This window comes from Bufo bufo, chromosome 2, assembly GCF_905171765.1.
Source record: "Bufo bufo chromosome 2, aBufBuf1.1, whole genome shotgun sequence".
NCBI lineage: Eukaryota > Metazoa > Chordata > Amphibia > Anura > Bufonidae > Bufo > Bufo bufo.
In genome coordinates this window covers 73,838,517-73,852,454 of record NC_053390.1, presented here as the reverse complement: position 1 = coordinate 73,852,454, position 13,938 = coordinate 73,838,517, and the positions used below count along the sequence as shown (strand labels likewise).

The following is a 13,938-nucleotide window of genomic DNA, read 5'->3' as shown; positions in this document are numbered from 1 at the left end:
TCGATTGGGTTCAGGTCCGGTGACTGTGGAGGCCAGGTCATTTGGGGCAGCACCCCATCACTCTCCTTCATGGTCAAATAGCCCTTACTTTCAAAGTTTTCCCAATTTTTCGGCTGACTGACTGACCTTCATTTCTTAAAGTAATGATGGCCACTCATTTTTCTTTACTTAGCTGCTTTTTTCTTGCCATAATACAAATTCTAACAGTCTATTCAGTAGGACTATCAGCTGTGTATCCACCTGACTTCTCCTCAACGCAACTGATGGTCCCAACCCCATTTATAAGGCAAGAAATCCCACTTATTAAACATGACAGGGCACACCTGTGAAGTGAAAACCATTTCAGGGGACTACCTCTTGAAGCTCATCAAGAGAATGCTAAGAGTGTGCAAAGCAGTAATCAAAGCAAAAGGTGGCTACTTTGGAGAACCTAGAATATGACATATTTTCAGTTGTTTCACACTTGTTTGTTATGTATATAATTCCACATGTGTTAATTCATAGTTTTGATGCCTTCAGTGTGAATCTACAATTTTCATAGTCATGAAAATAAAGAAAACTCTTTGAATGAGAAGGTGTGTCCAAACTTTTGGTCTGTACTGTATATAAAAATTATATGATCCTTCAGGTGGACATAATCGTTGCTAAGTTCTTTTATCGAGTATCTTAATTTGTTTTGTGCAGTGAAACAAAGGGACAATTATTTATGTAAAAATATATGTAATAATTGCATGATTTTCCTAGTTTGTGACGTAAAGTCATGATTTTATTAAGAACACGGAGGCGAGTATTGCATTCTCTTTCTTTACTGAAATCTATAGCAGCACAGAGAAAAAACCTTTACCACACAGGGTAACCATGGCAACAAGCCCTCCCCTAACCCAGTATAAGAGTCCTGGAATCCAACAGCTCCTCATCTTTCTTTGATGAAGACACATCCTCAAACAGTCGTGAACCAAACAGAACCAACTCCAACCGCGAAGAACTCAATCCGAACACATCCAACAGGGATGACTGTAGAGAAACGGTAATGGAATAAAACTTGACCTCAAGCTCCAAGAATACCCGGGCTTTTATCCTAAGAAAAAAGAGCAGATAAAGAGAAACATAACTAATGTAAATCTAATGTACTGTAGATCCAAACAAACGGTTCAATGTAGAATGCAAACAGGACAATATAGTAATAAGGCACATATGGTGATTATTAATAAATATAAATAAATATGGAGCATAATAACAGCACGTAAAGAACAGTACACCAAATATATAAATACCATAGTAGAAAACAAAGGGAAGGGAAAAACAAATAGGGGAGGGGCAATACTCGCCTCCGTGTCCTTAATAAAATCATGACTTTACGTCAAACAATTTTATTACATGACACGGAGGCTCTTATTGCAAGTTTAAAGCTGGTCGGAAATAAAATTCCCGAAATGTGGAAACTCGAGACCAGTTTGCCAACCGAAGAATATCCACTAAGCGGGCACCAGCTGCCGCCATAGACGTAGAAGCAGCACCTCTTGTGGAGTGAGCCATGAAAACAGAAGTATCCACTCCAGCCAAGGACATGACCCACTTAACCCATCTGGCCAAAGTGACACAAGTAACCGGAGAAAAGGGCCGACGATAGGAAAGAAATAATTCCGGAGACGCCGAAGAACGATGAGAAGATGTGCGGGCCTCATACACCTGGAGGCACACGACCGGACAAAGGGCAGGAACCTCGGGAAAACTAGGGTAAGAAACCGATCTTATGTTGGTTTTGGTACGCGAGAAATGTTAAAAACGACACCCTCGGGTGTAAAAGATCTAGCATCATAATCTAAGGCCCTGACATTGGATACTCGCTTGCACGAAATCAGACAAAATAAAGTAACCAATTTGGCAGACAACTGTCGCAAGGACAGCTGGTCATTGGAGGGCCAGGAGGAAAAAAGGGAAAGAACCAAGGAGACATCCCAAGTACAAGAAAAACGTGGACGAGGGGGACGAGCAAGACGGGAACCTCTGAGAAGACGAGAAACCAATGGATGTTGACCAGGATGACCGTCAAAACCCGAATGATAGGCAGATATGGAAGAACGGAATAAGTTAATCGTACGGTAAGCTTTACCTGACTCAAAAAGAGACGTGAGAAACTGCAAGATCTCCGTTACAGGGGCTGAAACGGGATCCAAGTCCCTTGCCAGGCACCAGTCAGTCCAAGATCTCCAGGCAGCACGGTAAGATCTTCTGGTCCCAGGGGCCCATGCGTTTTCCAGAAGATGTCTAGTTGTCTCCGGAACACCCGAGACGTCCCAGGAACCCCTGAAACTCTGCACGCGAGCAGGCGTAGAGAACCGTCCAGCACGAGCGGATGTTGGCGACCTGACGGGTCGAGTAGAAGGTCTGGGAACTACGGCAGAAGTAAGGGAGGTTGAATCAGACACTCCAGCAGGTGAGGAAACCACGATTGGGCTGTCCAGAAGGGAACCAGCAGAACCATCTCGGCTCTCTGAAGACGTAGTTGAGCTAGGACTCGTGGGATCATCATGAATGGTGGGAACGCATATGACAGAAGATTGGTCCAATCCTGGAGAAACGCGTCCACTGCTTCCGCGTCCGGATACGGCCTCCAGTTGTAGAATCTTGGAAGCTTGGAATTCAGACGAGAAGTGAAAAGGTTGATGCACATAGGACCCCATCGAGAAGAAATGGAGGAAAACATCATCCCGTCTAATTTCCAATTGCTGGCATCCACCAGAAAACGAGAGGACCAATCCGCGTGAGTATTGTGTAAACCCGGTAGATACTCTGCCACAACACTGATGTCCCTGTCTAGGAAAAATTCCCAGAAGTCCCTCGCTAGATGGGAAAGGGCCGAAGAACGTGTTCCTCCCATGGCGTTGACATAACGAACAGCCGAGATGTTGTCCATCCGTAGTCTGACACATGCATTGGCCATACCATTCGTGAAGCTGCGAATAGCAAAGGAGCCGGCCAGTAGCTCCAGGGAGTTGATGTGTAGGTTCGCTTCTGCAGGGGACCAACAGCCTCCGGTGGTAACGCCGTTGCAGTAGGCACCCCAGCCCGAGAGGCTGGCGTCCGACTCTATCGTGAAGTTGGGTTGGGGGCCGAAGATCGCTTTGCCGTTCCAGGCTTCCAGATTGTGGATCCACCACTGTAGTTCGTCCCTGGTCTCCCTGTCTAGGGAAGTCAGGTCCTCGTATGTAGCACCGGCATGAAGGTGTGCAATCTTGAGGCGTTGAAGGGCCCGCCTGGATGGAGGAGGATAGTAGGCCTATGACGCGGGCAAGCTGACGTAGGGAGACTTGTGGGAGAGATAACGTCCGGAAAAGCTCTTTGCGAATAGAGCGAACCTTGGTGGAAGGGAGACTGAGTGACACTGTGGTAGAGTCAATCCGAAAACCCAGGAACTCGATGGAGTGGGACGGGACTAGGCAAGATTTCTCTAGATTGATGAGAAACCCTAACCGGGACAGAAGATCTATCGAAGTCGATAGGTGCTCCAGGAGGAGGTTGCGATCCTGGGCCATGAGAAGGATGTCGTCTAGATAGATAATAAGACGAATCCCGCGACTGCGGAGGAAGGCCATGACCGGCCGCATCAGCTTGGTGAAGCACCAAGGAGCTGATGACAGGCCGAATGGAAGGCAGGTAAACCTCCAAGTTTCTCAGCCCCAATAGAAACGTAGAAGGGCCCTGGAAGAATCTGCTACCGGGACCGTCAGGTAAGCGTCCTTCAAATCGAGTTTGGCCATCCAGTCGTTCCGGAGGAGCATGTCCCGAAGAAGGTGAATGCCCTCCATTTTGAAATGGCGATAACGGACATAGTAATTCAGGGGACGAAAATTGATCACCGGACGAATCTGGCTGTCTTTTTTGGCCACCAGGAACATGCTGCTGATGATTCCGGTGGAGTGGGATGGAGCCCGTTCTATCGCGCCCTTCCGAAAAAGAGAGAGCAGTTCTATGTGTAGAAGACGCTGCTTCTGCAGCGGAAGGCAAACAGGGTGGGGGGGTGGGGATCTGTACAGATGGAACTACCAATTCTATATGGAACCCCTGAACTGTGGACAAGACCCAAGGGTCTGCGGTAACAGTCGACCAGACATGGGAAAAACTATGAAGTCTGCCTCCTATCCAAACTGTTGAAGAACACAGAGGGTGACTTACCGAGGGGTCGACGGTAGGAAGAGCCTCTGGGGCCTCTGGATCTCCATGAAGGACCCCGGGACGGGAAGAATGCTGGAGGTTGTCTTGCGTCTTGCGAGGCACGGTATGAGTAGGAGCCTTGACCCGCAGGGCCGCGGGTCGGAAATGATGCACGGCCGGACAGGCGCCCCTGGAGCTGCCGGCCCTAGAAGAGACCCGCCCCTGAAAGACGCGTCTCATTGACGACTGTGCCTTATCAAGGGCAGTGAAGGCCCCTACAAATTGACCGAGGTCTTTGATGAAGGAGTCTCCGAACAGGAGACCCTGTGCGTCCTTGCCGGCCTCCGTGGGGGCTAAATTAGAGAGCTTTGGCTCTATCTTAAAAAGGATAGCCTTACGCCTCTCGATGGAAAGAGAGGAATTGACATTACCGGTGATGCACACCGCTCTCTGGACCCATCCGCTAAGCTCTTCAGGGTCAACGAGTATATTCTGGGCCCTGGCAGATTCTGCCATTTCAAAAATCTTGGTCAGAGGACCTAAAATGTCAAGCAATTTGTCTTGACAGGCCTTCAAGGCCGATTCCAAACCCCTACGCGGGTTCCATCCAGACTTAGCCAGGAATTGCGTCATCTTCGGGTCTACCGAAGGGGTCTCGCCCACCTTGCTAGGAATTATGGGCCTAGGGCACTATGCCCTTAGCTTATTTCTTGCCTCCTTGGACAGGGGTTGGCGAACCCGAGACTCTAAATATCTCGCCACGTGGTCGAATGGCAACCATTCAGAGGACCGAGGGTGGTGTAAAGCGTCTGGGTCAAAAAGAGACTCTCCTGACGGGTCAATGACCGCAGAAGTAGGTGTTGGAGGTGGGTCAGAAGGGGCGACCACAGGTTCCACCAAAGTGGTAGAGGGGCTAGGGAGGATCTCCTCCATGTAATCAAGCTCCTCTTCCGCGGAAGATATATTATGTAAATTTGCCTCCTCATCCGTTATTACTTCTGATTCAGAATCGGGTTCAGGCTGCGCTCTGGCGCACTTCCAAGGCCTCGCCTTTTCTGCCCGGCGGGCATGGGCTCTTTTGCGCGACGTATGCGCGCTCTCAGTGGTGGAATCGTGGCTTGGATAGCGGCCGCTACCGAGCGCTGAAAATCAGAGGTATGTAATGCCTCAGGGCTGGAGGGTAAATTATGGCTCAAAGAAGGATTCTCAACATCCTCAGGAAGCTCAGGTAAGGCAGGGTTAATGGGGTTATTGCCCTCTGCCATGATAGAACTGACCAGCTAGTGAACAGCAAAAAAGGGAGAGGGAGACTCAGAGCGCACAGGAACTGTAGATACTTGTGATCCGGTGTGGCCGCGACAAAGGGAAGCGCGAACTGCAGGACAAAGATGGCGGCCGAAGTCTCGCGAGAATTCATGAGACTTCTGGTCAGCCGCCGGAAGTCTGAGAGTCTTCCCACCGCGGCGAATACAGAAGCGGGAGAGGCGCGCGAGGAGAAGAAGATGGCGAGGAGGAGTGGCCAAGCGGACTAGCGCTCGGAAACAAAGTAGGTGGCAAAGAAGGAAGCGGGGACACCGGGCAGGAGGGAGAAGAACTAAACCGAGGGAAAAAACTCCCAGGGCACAGGGAAATAAGGGAATACAAACCCGAGAATAAAGTAAAATAAAGTAAAATCACACAGGATAAATAAGAGGTCCAGAGGACCAAGGGCTAAGCTGAGGGGAGAAACCCCAGCGATATCCGTATAATTATACCAGTATCACAGTGAATTGTAAAATCAGCTACACAACATAGAAGAGTACTTATCTTGATGTGGAGCAGCAAAGAAAGAGGAGGAGCTGTTGGATTCCAGGACTCTTATACTGGGTTAGGGGAGGGCTTGTTGCCATGGTTACCCTTTGTGGTAAAGGTTTTTTCTCTGTGCTGCTATAGATTGCAGTAAAGAAAGAGAATGCAATAGGAGCCTCCGTGTCATGTAATAAAATTTATTTATGAATGATTATAAATCCAATACAAATACCGACATAAGAAAAATGTGGAGTAATAATGTACTATCAACAAACCACCACTGGATGATGCAGCTGGGTTGTGGTAACGCAGATGGTACGGTATTCTATGTTCTAAAAAACGTACACCACTATTATCATAGGATCCCCGTGAACCACTATTTTCATACGTTCCATGTGACCCTCTTCCCCTTCTGCGTCCACGACCTCTTCCACGATTTGATTGATTACCCTCCTTTTCGCCTTCAGAGATATCAGTTTCACTTGAAGAGATGTCCGAATCAGGCTTCCCAGTTGTTCTTTGGGTTCTGCGCTCAATAGTGATGTAGACTCTGTTTTCTCTGAAGTCTTGCAAATCTCTATTGAACTGACGGTGCTTTCTCTCCTTCAAGTGAAACGTGTAACTACTCCTTCAAGCTGACGTGTAACTACCTCTTTGATGGTGTCTTCTACCACCAGCTCAGGGGCACGGCGATGGGGAGTCCCTGCGCCCCCTCGTATGCCAATCTGTTCCTGGGCTGGTGGGAGGAGACAAACGTATTCGGTGAATCTTTGGCCCATGTGGTCGCACATGTGGGGACATGGGTCAGATTCATCGATGATATCTTTCTTCTGTGGAATGGGGAGGCTGGCCAATTGCAACACTTTGTGGAGGGACTTGACATCAATGATGTGGGGCTGCGGTTCACGCCAGAAGCTCAAAAAGATTCCCTACCCTTTCTGGATATAATGATCATGAGAGGGAGTCGGGGTGAACTTCAAACCAAAACATATAGAAAGCCAACATCTACTAACTCCCTTCTAAATTGGAACAGCCATCCTCCCCTTCCCCTGAAAAGGGGTATACCCACTGGACAGTACCTGCGAATGAGGAGGAATTGCTCCACCTTTAAGGAATTTAAACAACAGGCTGATGACCTACGAGAGAGGTTCAGGGAAAAAGGTTATCCTGACTCGACTCTCAGAGTAGCCTACCAAAAAGCCTGTTCAAGAAGTCGAACGGAGCTCCTCCATCCCAATAAGGTAGAGAAGGGGGATAAACAGATTCGCCTAATAGGTACCTTTGATGGGGCTGCCAGAGAAGTGTGTGAGGTCCTATCTAAACATTGGAACATTTTACTGCTGGACCCAGACATTAAAGAAATTGTCGCACCTACTGCAAACATTACGTATTGCAGGGGTCGGAGTATACGAGACCATCTAGTACGCAGCCACTTTAGCGAGAACAATGAGCAGTCGGGGAGTTGGCTCAAACCCTTTGAGGGTTGCTTTCGCTGCAGTGGCTGCGTCGCATGCCCCTTTATCAAGAAAGGCTCAGTTTTCTTTAGCAATGTAACCGGCAAGAGCTACTCCATAAAGGGATTCCTTAACTGTAGATCTAAAGGAATAATCTACAAGGCCACATGTCACTGTGGCATGGAATATGTGGGTAAAATCACGCGTGAATTTCGAAGGAGGGTGGGGGAGCACCTTGGAGACATCAGGCATAAAAGAGACACCCCACTAGCCAAACACATAGACACCAGCCACAATGGTAATTGGAAGGGCATGACGTTCATGGGTATTGAAGTAATCCCTCCTCTGAAGAGAGGGGGCAATTTTGATAGGAGGATATTGCAGAGGGAGACCTGGTGGATTTTTGAGCTTAAAACCATCAATCCCACTGGCCTCAATGAGCAGCTTTCTTTTAACTGCTTCATTGAGGAAACAAAGTCCACCTACTTGTGGGTTGGGCCTGCTCTACCATGTCTCCTATACTCTATAGATGTTGTTGATCATACCCAGTATATATACACAACTCCTGGCTGCTTACATAACGCTCTACCAGTTCACCGTGGTTGGCAGTTGAGTGTCGCCTCTTATTGAGGTGTATGTTGTACAATTATTTGTGGGCGCATTATTGTATTGGAAAGTCCAAAAGGGCTTTTCATAAGTCTTCTTCAATGCGTAGACTTAGTGTATAGTGTTCCAACCAGAGCTTGGCTAAAGTCCTTCTGGAGAACCTTATCCATCGCAAGATACTCAACCATCCCATAGATCCTGCATAACAGAATGTAATTCCCATAAATGTTTGTTTTGATTCTCCATCTCTGCATGAATATTCAGTAGGTTCCTTTTCAATGAACCAATTTCAAGCTCTAATTTTTCGATAGAGATGGAATTGGCAACTGTTACACCGGTAGCAATAACAGCGCCAACTACACCAAAGATTATGGCAACTACGATTGGAGAAATGAATCGCTTTGGTCTTTGGTTTCTAGAAAATTGTTCTGTGGTCAGGGTCTTTCTTGCCTGTTCCATGATCTGCGTAATCCGTTCTTGGGAAAATCTGATGTATGTCCGATACCAGGATTGGATCTCCGGCGACAGGATCTCGGACACGTTGAATTGTCTCTCGACGAAGACGCGTGGATCCAGGCTGATGTAGATCTTCTGGGATAGAATCCTCTTGTTCGTCAGTATAAACCCTGCAGCGTCCTGCAGCATGATTCCGGATGAAGGACCTGGCACAGCAATCGGATCGGCGTGGGACTCCTTCCCCAAGATTAGGATAACGTAGACAATGGAAATAATCTGTGATGGCATCTTGCGCCTATAAAATATTGCATTACACATATCAGTACATACATGGGACAATTGTGTGGATCTTCAATGTGTTTATAAAAGGTACCAATAACTGGACCCCCCTTTTGGCTTGCAAAAAGATCCTCACTAGGGGAATCTTGGCTCCATTGCAACACATTGGCTTCAGTTCCCTTTTGGGCCTGACTTCTTGTTGTTGCATCCACTTGGATAGTTCCCATGAGGTCACCCACGTCCAAAACTTCTCCATTGATGGCTGCTTGTTTAGCGAGGGAGTCTGCTAGATCATTTCCTTCCTTATCCATACCGGGATATTTTGAATGACCCCTTACCTTTTTCCAGTAAATGGTAAGACTGTGGGTAATAACCATCTCGTCGATCTTACAAAACATCCTACCATGTTTACTGGCTTGTTATTGCTTCTCATTATGTTGGAGCTTTTCCATCCGGGTAAATACTCCACAAAGCTATTACGAATATAATCAGAATCTGTGATTATTGCAAACTCTTTAATATCATATTTGATAGCCATTTGTATGGCTTTGTACACAGGGGTAAGTTCTGCGACCTGGCTACTTTTGGGACCGATTTTGTATCCGAGGGACATATCCGAGAATATATTATTCCATACAATTCCGACGCCTGCAACCAGTGTTCCTATATCCGTATGGAAAGAACAGCCATCTACATATACACACGGTAATGTTTTGCAGTACTCCTCTTCATAAGAGTTTTATGGAGATGAAGATTGCTCTTCCAGGAAATCATTTTCTGGTGACTTACCTTTATCTTCCGCCTTGAAACAATCATGAAGTTCAGCTAATCCTTGAGCAACTGGGTTCTTATTATTTTGTTTATACCTGATCTCCAACGGCCATCCCATTAATGACATTGTCCAGGCGGTTATCCTGCTGTTTGACAGATTTCCAGCCTTGATCCTATAGTAACATAGTACATAAGGCCAAAAAAAAGACATTTGTCCACCCAGTTCGGCCTGTCATCCTGCAAGTTGATCCAGAGGAAGGCAAAAAAAAACCCAAAAAAACCTTGTGAGGTAGAAGCCAATTTCCCCCACTTTAGGGGAATAAAAAATTCCTTCCCGACTCCAATCAGGCAATCTGAATAACTCCCTGGATCAATGACCCCTCTCTAGTAGCTATAGCCTGTAATATTATTACGCTCCAGAAATACATCCAAGCCCCTCTTGAATTCGTTTATTGTTCTCACCATCACCACCTCCTCAGGCAGAGAGTTCCATAGTCTCACTGCTCTTACCATAAAGAATCCTCTTCTATGTTTGTGTACAAACCTTCTTTCCTCCAGACGCAGAGGATGTCCCCTCGTCACAGTCAGAGTCCTGGGGATAAATAGATGATGGGATAGATCTCTGTACTGACCCCTGATATATTTATACATATTAATTAGATCTCCCATGAGTCGTCTTTTTTCTAAAGTGAATAACCCTAATTTTGATAATCTTTCAGGGTACTGTAGTTTCCCCATTCCAGTTATTACTTTAGGTGCCCTCCTCTGTACCCTCTCCAGCTCTGCTATGTCTGCCTTGTTTACACGAGCCCAGAACTGTACACAGTACTCCATGTGTGGTCTGACTAGCGATTTGTAAAGTGGTAGGACTATGTTCTTATCACGGGCATCTATGCCCCTTTTGATGCAACCCATTACCTTATTGGCCTTGGCAGCAGCTGCCTGACACTGGTTTTTGCAGCTTAGTTTGCTGTTTATTAAAATTCCTAGATCCTTTTCCATGTCCGTGTTACCGAGTGTTTTACCATTTAGTATGTACGGATGACTTGCATTATTCCTTCCCATGCGCATAACTTTACATTTGTCAGTGTTAAACCTCATCTGCCACTTATCTACCCAAGCCTCCAATCTATCCAGATCCCTCTGTAGTAGTATACTGTCCTCTTCAGTGTTAATTACTTTACACAGTTTAGTGTCATCTGCGAAAATTTATACTTTACTATGCAAGCCTTCTACAAGATCATTAATAAATATATTGAAGAGAATAGGGCCCAATACTGACCCCTGAGGTACCCCACTAGTGACAGTGACCCAATCTGAGTGTGTACCGGTTAATAACCACCCTCTGTTTTCTATAATTGAACCAGTTACTTACCCACATACAGACGTTTTCTCCGTTCGAGCATTCTCTTTTTATATACTAACCTTTTATGTGGTACAGTGTCAAATGCTTTGGAGAAGTCCAGATACACGACATCCATCGATTCGCCGCTGTCAAGTCTAGAACTTACCTCCTCATAGAAACTGATCAAATTAGTTTGGCATGACCGATCCCTCATGAAGCCATGCTGATATGGCGTTATTTGCTTATTTCTGTTGAGATGCTCTAAGATAGCATCTCTTAGAAAACCTTCAAACAGTTTACCCACAACAGATGTTAAACTTACCAGCCTATAGTTTCCAGGCTCTGTTTTTGGGCCCTTTTTGAATATTGGCACCACATTTGCCATGCGCCAATCCTGTGGGACATTCCCTGTCAGTACAGAGTCCGCAAATATCAGAAATAAGGGTCTGGCTATGACATTACTTAATTCCCTTTGGATACGGGGGTGTATTCCATCCGGTCCTGGCTGATGTACTTCTTCCTGGGTCAGACAGGACACTATTAATGGGGAATTTATTTTTTACATTCTGCATGTCATCTGACAGTTTATTTTCCTCAGTGAATACATGTCACGGATGGTGTACAGGAAACAAGAAAATGTAATACAATCAATGACTCACTGGATCCACAACTAAGGAACAAAAGGGAGACCACAATCAATGACTCACTGGATCCACAACTAAGGAACAAAAGGGAGACCCCTGCATAAGACCTGGCACTTTCCCTCACTGCTCAGCCTATGCGAACACCCGAAAGGTGGATGGGCGCATATCCACGTACCTCGGCTATCAAATACCTGAATACCCTACAATAGTGAGGGGACACGACCACCGGCTCCCTACACTAGACACGGAGGGAGTCAGGGTCTCCTAAAATCCAGCAGACAGAAAATAACAAATAAAGGAACAACACTTATCTTGCAGAGGACTGAGAAATAGAAACAGCATGCACACACACTCCAGGAAGTTGTATAAGCCGCACACTACTGCATTATGGGGAGGAACTTAAAGGGCAGCAATCAGTCCAACTGCATGACAGCTGAGATAGACTAACGAGATGAGGAACTAAACCAAAACAAAGAAATTCAAGGAGGAGGATCTGGAAAGCTCCTGTCAGAGCTTCTCAGCTGTCTGGATGTGACAATACATTGGAGAAAAAAATATTTAACAGCTTTGCTTTCTCCTCGTTGCTCTCTGCGACTCCCCCCTCATTACTCTTTAAATGGCCGACACCTTCAGATTTATACTTTTTAACATTTATATAATTGAAGAACATTTTAGGGTTAGTTTTACTCTCTTTGGCAATTAATCTCTCGGTCTCTAGTTTGGCCGCTTTTATTTGTTTTTTACATGTTCTATTTTTTCCTTATAGTTTTTCAGGCTTCCGTGCTACCCTCCTGTTTTAGTGATTTATATGCTTTCTTTTTGTCATTTATTGCTTTCTTTACAGTTCTATTTATCCACATTGGTTTCTTTTTGTTCCTTAACCTTTTATTCCCAGATTTTAGGATGCTTTTAAAGATATCCCATTTTGTGGCTGTATTTTTATTTTTGAGGACTTTGTCCCAGTTAGGCCTTCTGCCTCATTCAGCATGTAGCATAGGAGGTGGTACACATGCGCTATTTTTAGTGCTGTCTCCTGCAGTAGTAGCAGGGATGAGATCAAAGCATAGCAGTGGATGTGCGATTCATTCTTTTCTCCCTTTATTACTTGTATAGAAACTCTGTCCCTGGATCAGCACTCCTTCCATACGCCAGGTGATTTTAATTAGCCTAGTATTCATTAGTAGGGGTTAAATTAGCCTATCATGCTCTCAGTTGGAGTTCCTGTGAACTTCAGATGAGGTGAGCTTTGACAACTGTTCACATGGTGCGGTGCTGCACGGGGGCCACTGTGCTGTTTTTCTGGCTGGTTGGTGGGGCCCAATGCTAGGTATGGCATGATCAGGCAGCAGGGGTGCTGTTTGGCTGCTGGGTCCCGCCGCCGGCCGGGATGGCGCCGCAGCGGCGGTGGTCGCCGTGCAGTGCTCTGCCAATGTTGGGTTAGGACCCACTCATAGAGGCAACCTTGGCGTGGTGAGTGGGCTTATGCCTTTTAATCAAAATGTACACTAATGCCTCATTCAGCATGCAGCATAGGAGGTGGTACACATGCGCTATTTAGTGCTGTCTCCTGCAGTAGTAGCAGGAATGAGATCAAAGCATAGCAGTAGATGTGCGATTCATTTCTTGTCTTTTCTCCCTTTATTACTTAGTTAGGCCTATGGCCTCTCTTAGTTGGCTAAATTTAGCTTTTTTAAAGTTTGGTATTTTTGTTCCTCTCTGTAGAAACGCTCTTTTGAATGATAATTGGAAGGTTATTACTTTATGGTCACTATTTCCCAGGTGTCCCCCAACCTGCACGTCTAGTTTTCTGTCAGGCTTATTGGTTAATACTAAGTCCAGTATGGCCGTCCCTCTAGTCGGGTCCTGAACTAGTTGGGAGAGGTAATTGTCTTTGGTTATTGCCAAGAACCTGTTTCCTTTATGAGATATACAAGTTTCAGTTTCCCAGTCTATATCTGGGTAGTTGAAGTCCCCCATAATAACCACCTCATTATGAATTGCCGCCTCATCTATCACTTTGCAAATATTGTAGTGGTTGATGTGCAGTTTCCACAATGATCTTTTCGCCTTGTATAAAGCTCCTGAAATATTGCAAAGCCCACACTGTTGACAATAATGCTTTCACAATTATTGAATTTTATCTCAACTGGTGCTAAGGATTTGCTGGCATAGGAGATGATCTTGTTCAGGTTTTCATTTTTTTGGAAAAGGACTGCACTCACGCTTTTGTTGGTGAAACCTGTTTCCACGAAGAAAGGTTTTCCACCCTCTGGATAGGCAAAGCATGGGGCCTGGACAAGCTTGGCCTTTAGCTCATTCACAGCTTGCCCCTGATGCTCACTCCATTCTCATTTTACTCCTTTCTTCAGCAACTGCAAAAGAGATTTTGTAATTTCGGCATAAATTATCTATGAACTTACGTGAATAGTTCATCATACCC

General features: G+C 45.8%; 1 protein-coding gene across 13 annotated transcripts in view; it reads left to right on the top strand.

The window, feature by feature from the left end:
• Positions 1 to 13,938, top strand: part of LOC120992310 (von Willebrand factor A domain-containing protein 5A-like) — a 163,091-nt gene that overhangs the window by 67,613 nt on the left and 81,540 nt on the right. The gene's annotated exons all lie outside the window — the stretch shown is intronic.